Source organism: Phyllostomus hastatus, unplaced genomic scaffold (genome assembly GCF_019186645.2).
Source record: "Phyllostomus hastatus isolate PE091 unplaced genomic scaffold, TTU_PhHast_1.1 phas_scaffold_55, whole genome shotgun sequence".
Lineage (NCBI taxonomy): Eukaryota > Metazoa > Chordata > Mammalia > Chiroptera > Phyllostomidae > Phyllostomus > Phyllostomus hastatus.
The window spans coordinates 7130673-7144647 of record NW_025334035.1 but is presented as its reverse complement, the minus strand read 5'-3'; the positions used below and the strand labels follow the sequence as shown (position 1 = coordinate 7144647).

General features: G+C 46.1%; 1 protein-coding gene across 3 annotated transcripts in view; it reads right to left on the bottom strand.

Annotated features, from left to right (window-relative positions):
* The window catches only part of SHISA6 (shisa family member 6), a 271300-nt gene that overhangs the window by 124766 nt on the left and 132559 nt on the right, over nt 1–13975 (bottom strand). The window lies entirely within an intron of this gene.

Sequence of the window (13975 nt, the reverse complement as noted above, 5' to 3'; positions counted from 1 at the left end):
AATAAAAACTGATAAACTAGATGAAAAAGGTTAAATATAAACATTTGAGATGAAGGAATATAAAATATTAAGTTAAAAAAGTAACTACTGGAAAAAATACTTATAAACCAACTTAAATATCAAATTTAAAAAAATTGATTAAGTAAAAAGCACACATCCTGTAGTGAAAGTTATTAATAAACTACCCTCCAAAATCACTAGGCTCTGATGGTTTTATAGGAGAATTATTTCAGACAGTTCCAATGTTGAACACAAGATTCCAGAGTTTTGAAAATGAAGGGAAATCCCAATTTCTTTAATTAAGCAACTGTAATGTGGATATTAACCATGATAGCAATAGCATAGAAAACTAGATAGCAATAGCATAGCAATAGCATAGAAAACTAGAGACCAGTGTCATTCATGAATATTGATACAAAACACTAAATAAAACTTTAACAGATAGAATTCAATACCATATTTAAAAAAATAATAGAATATGATCAAGTAAGATTTATTCTAGGAATGCAAGATTGAATCAATGTTAGGTTAGCCATTATTTTTATTCATCAATTTAATAGATGTAAAGGAAAAAGCACAAATTATTACCATAGAAACTGAAAAAGATTTTGACAAAATTTAGTACTCATTTCTGATTTTTATAAGCATAAGAAAATCAGAATTGAGGGATACTTTTTATTGTGAATTAATCTGAATCAACATATATCTATCATCTATCTACCTATCTATCTATCTGCCTACCTATTTATCTATTATATCTGTGTACTCGGGTCCTAAAAACAGCAATGAGGAAGCTATAGAGCATTTTCACTAACATCAGAAGAAAGATGAGGACGCCCTCTATCTCCATTACTATTCAGCACAGTGGTGTTAAGTCAATGCAATCAGACAAAAGAAATCAATTAAAGTTAAAGGTAAAGAAGAGGCAAAACTACTTCTATTTGTATATGGCATTGTAATGTACCTGGAATTTGAATGATAAAAATAACTCAAACAATAAAATAAATTGACAGGAAGATATATAATAACACAGAGACATCAACAGCCTTTGTGTGCACAAACTTAACCAGTCAATGGTTCAACTGGTACAGAAACCCCAACCACAAACCAAAGAACATGTGAACCTGAGCCAAGAAGATCATTTTTCTTATATTATAAAGGACATTAGTGGTACATTTGAATAGAAACCATATTAGGTAATGGTATTTTATCAATGCTAATTTTCTGATTTTGATTATCATACTGTGGATATGTAAGATAATGTCCTTGATACTAGAAAATGCACACTTAAGTATTCAGGGGTAAGGGACCATCATATCTGCAATTTACTCTCAAATATTTAAAAAAAACACAATTATATGCCCTGCCCAGTGTAGCTCAGTTGGTTGGAGCATTGTTCTGTAAACTGAAAGGGAACCTGTTTGATTCCCCGCCAGTACACAGGCCTAGGTTGCGGGTTTGGTCCCCAGTTGGGGCGCATACGAGAGACAGACTATCTGTGTTTCTCTCTCACACTGATGCTTCTCTTCCTCTTTTTTTCCTCCCTTCCCCACCCTCTAAAATCAATAAGCATGTTTTCAAGTGAAGATAAAAAATTATACATGTATATTATTTTTAGAAAAAATGTATATTTGTGTGTGTACATCTACATATAACATGTATATACACATACAGGGACAAAAACAAAGAGAGGCAATGATAAAACAAAAGTAATAAAATGTTAAAATTTGAAGAATTTGAAGGGTATACAGGAATTTTTGTACTCCTTTTATAACTTTTATGTAATTCTGAAATTATTTCTCAATAAAAACATTTAAAAGATATAAAGTAATAAAAAGAAAGGAAGTGGTGGGCCTAATAGTGGTCATATAAATGATGCTGTAACAGGATGAATTATTTAGCAATCCTTGTGGGAAAAAGAGATAGAGCTAGATCTATCTGTGCAGATACTGAATGATCTCCAAGCCATGGCAGGTTTAAAAAGCAAGATGCAAAATGGTGACTATATGTATCCTTTTTTGTGTTTAAAATGCACATGACTGGGGCCATAAAGAGTGCATGAAATGAAAACTAAAGGAGGACCACCTCTCACAGAGGTGTAAGGGGGTGAAGAACAGCTCTGGAGGCAACTGAGAAAAGGACACGGAAAACTACCGACATCACCTCTGACCTGGGATCTCAGCACACATGCACATGTCCTGGGATGTCGGGACCAGAGAGCATCTTGCAGAAAAAATTTACAGGTAGGGAGATATAAGCCCAGAGAGGTGAAGCAATTTTCCCAAGACCACATTCATCTGCAACAGCTTCTCAAGTTTCTTGGCTCCCAGGTTAGTGTTGCTTCAATTCATTCATTCATCCACTCAGTCCTCACTCATTCATTCACAAATACCCACTGAATGTTAACTATGCACCAGGCACTGGGCCAGCCACAGGGTACACAGTGGTAAACATGAGCAGACATGGTTCTACGCACAGAGTTAGAGGCAAAGATAGATACTAGGCAAGAAATCATATAAATTTAACATATTTTTGAAGAGTATGAGAAAGTAAATATTAAGGGTGCGATTAGAAAACATAATGGGAGATCTACTTTCCATGTGAGGGGCAAGGCAGTCTTAATTAAAGAAGGGAAATCTAAATAGAGACCTGAACAACAGTAGACTGGTCTGTTAAGGACTCAGGAGAAAATTCCAGACAGAAGAAACAGCTTGTACAAAGGCCCTAAGGAGGAAGAATAGAAAGCAAACCAATTTTGGCTAGAGTGCACTGAACAAGAAGGAGAACAGTATCCTAAGAGGCCCCAGCAGTAAGCAGGGACCAGATGGTGTAGGTCTTGCATGCCACATAATTTGCTTTGCTCCTGACTCATGTCCATGGCCAGGCAGATGGGGAGGGAGAGTATGCACACATTGTCATTTAAGAGTTTTTAACTCAGCCAGTATTTTTAGGATGGGCGAGCTCCATTCCAAAGAGTGAGGTTAATATTTAAGACTCTGACTCCAGTAGAGAGCCTCTGAGGTTTAATACAGCAGAGGTGATAATAGATCGTAGCTTTAAGTCAGATTAGGTAATTAAGTCAGGATTAAGTCAGGTTAAACTAGGTTAGAATAAGTTAGGTCATTCTGGCTGCTCAGTAGAGGACAGGATGTTGGGGCAAGAATGGAACTCCTTGTTGGAGGTCTTCACAAGTTGTCTAGATGGGAAGGCGGGGGAGGCTGTGGATTGGGAGGCTGGCTCCGAAGAGGGTGGGCGGTGGAGAACGGAGTGGAATGGTAATAGACTTGGCTGCGGGTGGTGAGGGAAAGAAAGGTGTTAAGGACAGCACACAGGGTTCTACTTGAGCACCCGCATAGCTAGGGGTGCCACCTCTGCTGAGGGACCCCCACTTTCATTTGCATAAACAGAAGCTTTTGCCAAATCAGCCAAGATCTAATCTGGGCATAGCTGATATCCCTACCACAGTGCCTCTCTTTCATTTGAATGAATTCAGGGGTCAGGCTTCAGGCATCTTTGTCTAATTGCTCTTAGTTAAACACACACACACACACACACACACACACACACACACACACACACAAAACAGAAAATCATTATGCTTCCCCAGAATTACCCTCCCAGGGCAACCAAAATGTTTCACTGCAAAGCAGATGAAGAGAGCAAGGAATAATATCAATCTTACTCAAGGAATGAATACTTTACAAGCTCTGGCCCTCTGGACCCAAGGTGTGCATTGCCAGTGGAGGGCCTTCAGGAGTGAACAATCTGCTGTTAATCTTGGGGGAAAAAATCACCTCTCTCTAGTACTGCACACATATCTGTACAGTCTCTTGCAAGAATCTCACAGTGTGAGTAGAACAGGCCGCTCTGTGAATGTGTATGGTGTTTAAACTCAACGCCCTCCTCTGTGGGAAAAACTGCCTGCCACATTCTATGCTGTCATTCTACATTTAGGATGTGCCTTATCCTGAAATAACCTCAGAATATCAGAGCACCTTCAATGCTCTGATGTACATAAGAAAACTGAGGACTGACACAATATCAATACCTCAAGTCAGAAACTCCGTGTCAGGGGCAGAGTTCCACCCTGAACCCAGGAGCCCACTTGACCTCTTTCGGCTCTGCAGCCTGAGACACACCTGACTCACGCAAGGAAGATCCCTCTGGGTGGTGGGAACAGATCTCTGGGAACTGACCATACATTTGCTAGGTCCATCTCTGCCAGTGGAGTCAGTCTCACACAGAGGCTATATTTGTTTTGCTTCTTAGTGTTATTCTTAAAGGCAAAGGAGTAAAAAGATGATAGTCAATGACGATTAGGAACTCAGCCCCTATTGAGCACCTGGGAGGATTCAGGACACTGTCTCCAACTCACCTTTCTAGTTCCATTTCCTGCCACCCCCACAGGTGTCCTGTGGCTTCCTCACTTTTCTGCACCCCCCCTCACATAGGTGTTTCTACTTCCAGGCCTTGGTCCAGGAGGCACACCCTTTAAAATGCCCACCCTGCCTCACTCGTGGTGCATCCCATCCCATCTCCTGTCCTGCAAGGGCTATCTCAAATCCTGTCCCCTGACAGAGGCCATTTAGGACCCTACCATTCAGGGATGGTATTTTCCTCCTGTAAGTTGCTCGCTGGCTGTCCTCGGGATCTACTTCCCATTGATTGGCAGGATTTGTACCCTGGCTCTGGAAGGCAGGCCCTGCTTTAAGTATCTTCGCTCAACTCACACTTCAGTTGTATTGAAACAGACAAAACTCCATGATTCTGACATCTCAGAGAGGACACTGGAGTCTTAGAAGGTCTGTGTGCGTCACCCCTTCAGGTTCGGTGTTCCTCCTCAAATTATTCTTCTCTCCTCAGCTACATATCAAATGAGACTTCATGGCCAATGAATCTCCAAAATGGAAGTGACCTGGAAGACCATCCAGGAACCACACTTAGAGCAAAAATTCTTCCACAGCAATGTTGCTCAAACTTGAATGTGTATACAAGTCACCCAAAGATCTTGCTGAAATGCAGTTTCTGATTCAGCAGGGTCAGGGTGGGGCCCCAGAGTCTCCACGTCTCACTGGCTGCCAGGGGATGCCCATGCTGTTGGTTTCTGTGTTACCCTCAGTGATAAGGCTCTACAGCACTCTGGAGCCATGACTGACGGGAAGAGCTGCCACTGCTTGAGTGCTTAGTGCTCTGGTGCATGCTTCATCTCATACAATTCCATACTAGCCCTGTGCAGTGAGTGTTATTGCTACCTTATTTCATAGATAAATGGCATTGAGGTCAAGGTCACGCAGCTAGCAAGTGGTAGAGCCAGAAGTGGACAAGCATGTCTGATTCCAATGACCCTCTTCTTCTTACCATTTTTCCCTAAAACTATCTAATGAGGGAAGTTCACATCACTATTGGGAGGGGAGCAAGACTGAGGTTGAGACTGGGTTTCTTTATTCTGCCACATACATAATTTGCAGAGAGCAGAGACATGGAATTATGTGGTTGTCTTCCAGAGAGTCAAGTCCCAAGAACCTGAGGGCATCAGTATTCTGTCCCACTTCTAGGCTACCAGGAAATCCTGGTAACTGTTAATTGAGACACTGTCCTCTCCTGGCCACAGACTCCAGCTGGCATAGAGATGGCATTCCCACCACCTTCCTGGGGCTTGATAGCCACCAGCTTAGCTGTCAGAGTTTCTGAGACTTGGCAGTGAGCAGCAGAGGATGAGGAAAGCCAATGCCAAGGGCTAGCTCATGGGAAGGGGAGATCTCAGATGACCAGACAGTGCCAAGAGCAATGCTAGGAAGAGACTGTACTGGTCACACACTTCTCCTGGGCCCACTTGAGCCATGGGTCATGGCAGGAAAAAGCTCAGGTGTGGCGCTAGGAAGCAACTGGAAACAAGAAGCACACAGCTTTGAGCTGTTTGACCTCTAGCTAGGCAAGCTAGACTCTGGGAAAACAGAGCTTGATCCTCTATCCTCTCCTGAGGAGGATGTAAAGAGACCACGAAGACTCAGGATGCCAATGGAGTCCTATGTGCCTTCTGCTCCTGCCTGGGCAGAGAAGGAAAGTTGGGCTGGCAGCAGCTGAGGAGTAAGGGATGTTTCTCTGATCTCAATGTATCAAAAAGACTTCTCTCCAGCTGCACCTACCTGTACCTGAGTTACTCCTGTTTTGACATCCACATCTTCTATGGGTAAGATTTGAAACTTTCCAAGGCAAGGAGACTTACAGTGTCTCCTGACCTGCCCCCTCTGCCCCATGCTCTCCCTCCTCTCCTTACACCTGCCCAGCAGATTGTCCCAGCACCCTGCATGTGCCATCAGCAGCAGGCCCACAAGCAAGCATTAAACAAGGATGTGTATGGTTCAGCACTCAGCCAAAGGCCTCATGGACTCCCAGGAATGTTTCTCTGTGCCACCACTTACCCAGGTAGTGGGAGTTGGGTGATAGCTTAGACACCACATCACCTATCAATGTTCCATTTCAACCCAAGCACTGCTCTTAGAATGAGGTGAGTCAGAGAGGGGTGTGGAAAACTTGTGGACAACCTCCTCAGTGTCTTGAGTGGGTCTCTCAATGGCAAATTGGGTGGTCCTACCTTAGCAGTGGACTCTTGGCTGACTCAGGAAGTGGGTCCAAAGCATCATGCTCCTTGGATCAAGCTGCAAGGTTTAACTGCTGCTGAAACTCATCTATGTGGAGACAGGTCCTGGGCAGCCCCCTCTCTGCTTCCTGAGGGGTCAAAGGTGTTCTTGTTGGAGGGCCAGCATGAGAAAGGGGGTTTGGCAGAACAATTGCCTTTGAGCAACATGGCTGAGATCGCAAATGTAAGTATCCAGTTCTGAAACTCTCAAAGGTATTGCACTGAGGTTTGTTTTGTTTTATTTCTTTTTATTTTGTTTGAGCAGCATTTACGTGGAGAAATAGGTTCACTGGGTAAGCATCAAAGTCAACATTCGTGCAGACACAGTTTTTCCTCTGCTGCAATCCATTTAAACCAATTAGTTCCCTTGTGATTGTGACCCATTTCTAACAAGGAATATAATCCCACTGACACCACTTATTGTCTTGAGAGTGAGGCTTAGGGACAGCCTATGTGTGCTGGTCTGGAGCATGAGAAATACTGCAGAGTGAATCTGAGCCCACCAACTAAATGCCTTGTTCTCGATGGTGTGGGCACAGTGAGTGGGCACAGAGTTCAGAGAGGCAGCTGTTCTGTGTGTGCAGATCAGAACCAGCAGACAGCTTCTACCTCGGGTGCCCTCAGCCCACTCCTTCCTGCCCTCCTCTGGCCCATGCAGAGGTACAGGAAGGAATGCTCCCAGGTGGTACAGCTCAGAGGCCAACATCAGGCAGGGCAGACCCAGCCTTCCTTCTCTCTTGCTTCCAGGCTCACTGTTGCCATGGACACCAGGCACCTCTGAGTTCTGCATTTTATCTGGAGTCCAGCCCATGAACACCTTGGTTTAGTCAAACCCACTCACTCCCCTGGGCCCGCAGAGTGTGAAAACATCTAAGCTGGATTTCTTTAGTCAAATGGCTGAGAGGTCTCCTTGCTATATTCACAGGATGATCTGAAGGCTCTTGCTCAAATACTGGTGTGGGGTGGCAGCCTGCAGTTCTGTAGAAGCCTAGGCACTCCTCTTTCTTTCTTTCTGGAAGAGACCTAATTTCGAACCTGTATCACATACAGCCATGGCAGTGCCCAGGCAAATGGGCCAGTGGGAAAGGTGAGTATAAGTCCAGGGAGTGCACGGGGTTTGGACCAGCAGTGGGGCCGGAGAAAGGGCTGAGGGATGACACCAAGGAGAACAGTGATGGTTGGGATGTCCACAGCCCATGTGGGACCTGATGAAGCTGAAACAGGGCCCTGCCCTCAGTTTTGATTACCTCTCCCCTTCATGAAGCCCCTTAGACCTTGTTATCACCAAATGCTCCCCCACCTCTTGCCCTCTAATATCTCCTACCATCACATGAATCAAAAGGCTATGGTCTGCCCTGGCCAGTGTGGCTCAATTTGTTTGAGCATCATCCCATAGCCAAAGGGTTGTGAGTTTGATCGATCTCCAGTCCAGGCACAAACAAGAGGCAACCACTCAACTGACACTTCTCTCTCTCATCACTGTTTCTCTCTTTCCCTTCCTCTTGCTCTAAAAGCAAGGGGAAAAATGTTCTCAGTTGAGGATTAATGATAAAAAAAAAGGCTCTGGTCCTTGCTTTCCCTTGCCCTACCCTCTTCTTCCTGTAAACCACTTGCACAGACTCATCTCTGGCACCTGATGTTTTCTAAATGTTAGAATCCATCTCTGCTTCATTCTCATCTCAGAGAGCAGGTGGCCTGGGCCTAGGCCCTAATAGCTCTCCAGCACCTCCTTCTGGACCACCATTCCTCCTTCTCATATCTTGGGACTCGAGCAGCCAGGCTGCCATCTCTGAAACTCCCCTTGTTGCTGAGACTTCCAAACTGGCATCAGGATGGTCGCTTTTCCAGCTTTGCTCTCAGCCCCTGCTCCAATGCCCCCACCACTTCAGCATTTACTTCCCTCCTTCACGTTCTGCCTTAGGCCCCGTGGGGAGTGGCTAAGCAGCAGGATGGGCCACATCCAGCCCAGGCCCCAGGGGTCATCATTTAGACAAAATGAAGACATTTTGTTCAGGGTCTTTCTCTGGGGTCTGGGATGGTCCCCACAGGGCAGCACTTCTTGCTCTCCAGGCTTCTCTCCATCTCCCAGGTGAGCTCAGGGAAGTCTAGTCCCAAGGCTCTGAGTGCTCAGAGGCTGCACAGGTGTCAGGCCAAGGCAGCAGTGTCTTCAGTCCACTATGAGCTCTAAAGATGGGCAACAAAGATGCTGTGCAGGTGGGCCTGCTCAGACATCTTCACGAGGGTGACTGGCTACCCCCTTTTACCAGAGACTAGGGGGTGTCTGAGGACACAGGACTTTCCCTGCTAAACTGCAGCAGTCTTGGGCAAACAGGAATGGCTGGTCTCTCTGACTCTCATTGACAGCTGATGAACCTGCTTCCAAAATCACTGAGCACCAATCACATATGTCCTCATGCATGCACTGTGGTCATATAGTCTCTGCCTCTTGTCTGTGACTCTAAACCCGGCCCCTCCACCTGGGTGGCAGAGGCTTCATCTGTCAAGGAAGCCACTTCTGAAGCCCCCTCCCCACCTGTAGTTTCAATTTTCCCACCTTTACTGGGTCATTCCTGTACATATAAGTATACTGTGATTTCTCCCATCTTAGCAACAAACAGACAAACAAACAAACAAAAACTCTTTAAATCATACACCCAGCTACTGCCCTCATTCTCTACTCTCCTTTACATTAAAACTCTAAAGACTACACCTGCCATTTCCTATTCCTCTTCTTTCGTTCTCTTATTTTAAAACTCTTTTACACTTTTTACTGTGGGGCATTTCAAAGATATCCCAAAATAGAGAGACTGGCATAGTGAACTCTCCTCTTCCCATTACTCACTTTGCCCAGGTCACATTGAATCACATCCGGATGTTACCCAATCTCCCTTGCGTACATCTGAACAGACGTGTGCACTGACACCCCAAAAGTACCCTAACCCAGGTCACCGGTGACCTCCAGTGACATTCATGTTGCACCCATGGCCACTTTAGGTTTCATCTCATCAGGCCTCTCTATGCCATACAGTAGCAGCTTGTTCCCTCCCTCGGAAACCCTTGTTTGTTTTCTGCTTGATGTCCAAGACACCAGTCTGCCATGATTTTCTTGCTTCCTGGCTCCCCACACTTGACTAGTCTCCTCTGGGGGTCCCTCCTCATTAGCTGATCTCACCCAGGCTCCTGGCTTCATGAAATGGAAACACCTACATTTATATTATAAGCCAGGACATCTCCTGTGAACTTGACATTTCTACATAGATTTTTAAAAAAATATTTATTTATAAATTTTTTTAGAGATGGGAGAAGGAGGGAGAGAAACATCAATGTGTAATTACCTCTTGCACGCCCCCGCCTGGGGACCTGGTCCATAACCCAGGCATGTGTCCTGACTGGGAATCAAACCAGCGACCCTTTGGTTCACAGATCGGTGCTCAATCCACTGTCACACCAGCCAGGGCACCCATATAGATTATTAATAAGCATCTAAAACTTAATATGAAGTCAGAATGATATTACCTCACCCTCAACCTCTGCCCAAAGCCTGTCTCTCCCAGCCTTCCATCTTCCTAATGCCTCAGGCAGAAAACGTTCTGCATTTTATCTGGCCCCACCTGGAATCCAGTTCCTTCAATGGCCCCACAGGCCCTATGTGGTCAGGCCCCAGACCCTCTCTGACCCAACCCTTGCTGCTCTGTCTGCTCCCATCTCACAACTGTCCCCAGGCAGGCCAGGTAGGTGCTGCACCACCGCTCCCTCAAACCGGGATAACTTCCCCCAGAGAGCCAGCTGCCTTGGCCCTTTGCCTTCTTAGTCTTTGGTCAAATGTCATCTTTTTCTGAAACCTTCTGGATGCTCTTATAAAACCGGGAAGTCAGCCTTTCCATTCCCTGCCTCATTTTGCTCCATAGTTCTTAACTCCACATTGACATACCTCACATATTTACTTCTTTCTTTCTCGATTTCTATTGTCTCTTACTGTCTGCTGCACCCTCAATGCCTAGACAGTGTCTGGCACACTCAGCCAATGTGCTTGCCCAAAATGAATGGCTACATGGGCAACAGTGTTTGCCTCCTACAAGGGGCAACCACTTTGGAGCTCCCATCTTTTCAAAAAGGCTTTGCGATCCCTCTCCCTATCCCTCTCTCACCCATACACACAACCCCCTCTCACTGGCTCCTGGAATGGTGGAGAGGACCTGGTGAACAGAGCAGAATACCAGATGAGGGGCGGCTGTGACCCGCCCATCAGACTCTGCAGACTGCCTGAGGGCAGAAGACAGCTGCTCCCAGTGCTGCGCTTAGTCCCTTCAGGACTGAGGCCTGGGGTGGCCTGGGGAGCACTAGTAGGGTCATTGGAGCTAACGCTATTGATGTATAAGGGCTTCTGGAAAGATTCTTCTGGCTCTTTCTACTAGACTCAAGAAAAAAACCCAAATCTGCCTGACAGACTTTAAACAAACTGCCTAAATGGGATAGGGTCTCTGTAGGTACAGACAGACCCTGAAAAATCATTAGAGAGGAATGAACTTCCTTTCTGCAAAGGATCGACCCTGCTAATATGCTACTAATGCTCTACTTCCTGGTCCATGTCCTTTTTGTCACTTCCTCTCTTGCAAACTGTACCTCTAATAAGAAACAGCCATCGGTTACTGAGTGCCCACCAAGGTGCGGCTCCCAGGAGCCAAACACTGCCTCGGCCCCTCCCATTGTCTACAGGTAGGACACCCAGCGTCTGGGAGTGCCAGCCTTGGGAACAGGCCTGGATTTGGAATGGAACAGGGCTACCTGTTTGATGTTCCCTGGGAAGGTTAACTGGGCCGTGCTAGTTTCAGTGTCTCCCCATAACACAGGGAGAGCAAGAGCTCTCTGAAACTGGAGCCATCCTCCCTGCAGCGGGTGTGTGCTTCTATCTTCTAATGCCTCCGGGGTCTGTGAAACAGCACATGGGACCGGGGCCATCCAAGCTTCCAGGGAAGGAGACCAGTGACTTAGGAGACTTAGAACACGGACCCTCCTGCTCAGATCTTAGATAATCCATCTCGGATTGGTGGGGCAACAGGATTCCTGCTAAAGCCTGTGTGGCTACCCCGTTAGTCCTGAGAGTCATCCTGGGTCCACACAGTGGCCACGTGCCGCCAGAGGGCCTTAGGCAAGTATAGGAAAAAGAGTAAAGGAAGAGGGGCCAAAAGAAGGCAGTGATGGTGCTGACACAAAAGAACAAGGAAAGAAAGAATTGGAATGGAAGAAAATTAAACACACATGATGGCAGAGGAGGGTGACACGTTAGAGACCTCTGAGTGGTCGCTTCCCTGGGGCATTTACATGGGGTGATTGTGCTTACAGGCACCACTTAGAGTTGAGCTTGGTTTGCTCCGAAGGAAGGGAGAATGGAGCTTGGCCTTTTTCCAGAGAACTAGGCTATGTAGGGACTAAAGAGACCCTCATTTCCAAAGCACCCCCTCTGCCCCCCACCAACCTCCAGTCTCTTTGCTCATGAAACCTTAGTTATTATCTAAATAAAAAGATACAGACAGGATACATTCCTGAACAGGGGAGGTTTCAGAGGCCTTTAGGTGGCAGAGAATGGAGAGGATCTGGTAAAGGAGATGGACTCGGGGAGGCTGGCCACACACGAGTGAAGAGGGGGAGATAACAAGCAGCACCCACAGCAAAGCCCTCCACTCAAGGGCAGGATAAGCCTCCTGGATGCCCCAGGTTACAGAGGCCTAAAGGACAGGTTCACACAGAGAATGACCTGCATGTTGTTCTGATGGAGGTCCAGTTAACTTGAAAGCAGGCTCATATCCACAGCCTGGTAAATACATGATCTGGCTCCCGTCTCTCCAATCCCATCTCCTTCCACCCTCGGCCTCTTCCGTCCTATTGCACTCACACTGGCCTCTCTCCACTTCTTGGGCCCATGAGGAATCTTCTACCTCACCGCATTCCCGGTGCCTCTGCCTGGGATGTGGGTCTCTGGCTCAATTACTCCCCCTTCCCAGAAGGGTTTCCTGACACAGAACCCCCTGCCTCCTTGTTCTTGTCATCAAGAACTTTTATCTGCTTCCCTCAATGGACTATAAGCTCCACAGAACAGATTCTATTTTGTTTACTTCTGAATATTGCTTCGCACGTAGCAAGCCTCATGAAATACTTGTTAAGTGAACGTGTGAATGAAGAGTCACAACTCTGTGTGTGTGTGTGTGTGTGTGTGTGTGTGTGTGTATGTAAAATGAGTTCCACTGATTGAACTGCTTGGTGTTTCAGGGTGACCACCTACAAGGAGGAGGGGTAAGGGTGGGAACCACTGCAGTTCAGAAACCTGAGTAAGAGTTGCTGTGCTCTGTCGAAAGATCCATGTGCATAACTCCATTCTTGGGGTCCAAGGAGCATGGCAGCCTGCTGCCAGAGGGGTCCTCAATGATCCTTGGCACCTGATAGTCACACCCTCATGTAGTCTCCTACCATTCTGAATAGGGCTGACTTGTGTAACCAATAGAATACTGTGAAAATGATGCTCATAAATGACATTGTGGCTTTTGTCTTTCTCTTTCTTGGATTGCCCACTCTGAGGAAGCCCCACCATCATACTGTGAGGACACTCGAGTAGTCACAGATAACGTCACAGGGAGAAACGGAGGCCCCTGCCCACAGCTAGCACCCTGTGAGAGAACCATCTCTGGAGCAGGTACCCCAACCCCGGCCCCATTTGGAGGTGATGTGGCCCCTGCTGACACCTTCATTGTGGCCTCATGAGAAACCCCAAGCCGGAAGCACCCAGTTCAGTGGCTCCCAGATTCCTCAACTGCAGAAACTATGCAAGCTAATAAATGTTTATTACCTCTTTAAAATGCTACATTTTAGAGTGATGGCTTCATGATGATAGATAATTATCACAAAGCGTATGGCGTGGGGGCCAGCTGGCCCAGGTGTGAGGGGTCAAGGGTGTGACTAGGACTGTGCCTTTCAGTGGTTCGCTGGGCAGCCCAACTCCCCCTCTGGAACCACTGATCCCAATTTGATTCTGTAACACTTGTTTAGCCACAAATGCCACCTGTATCCTCAATAAACTTTATTTAGACACAAAGAGACACAACAGAAAATACATACACAGATACAGATATTTTTTTCTCTATAGGATGAACAAACATCACAAAGGGAATTTAAAAAGTAGGTGCATGGAATGTAAGAAAATATTGTAGAGTTCCTTGTTCACTCACACTTAAAACAGACACATGTTTCAGAGGAAGACAGGGATGTGCCATCCCCACACAGAGTTCACAGTTGTTCTATAACAGTACACAGGTGTTGGGAGGTAATCAAAGGAGTTAGAGA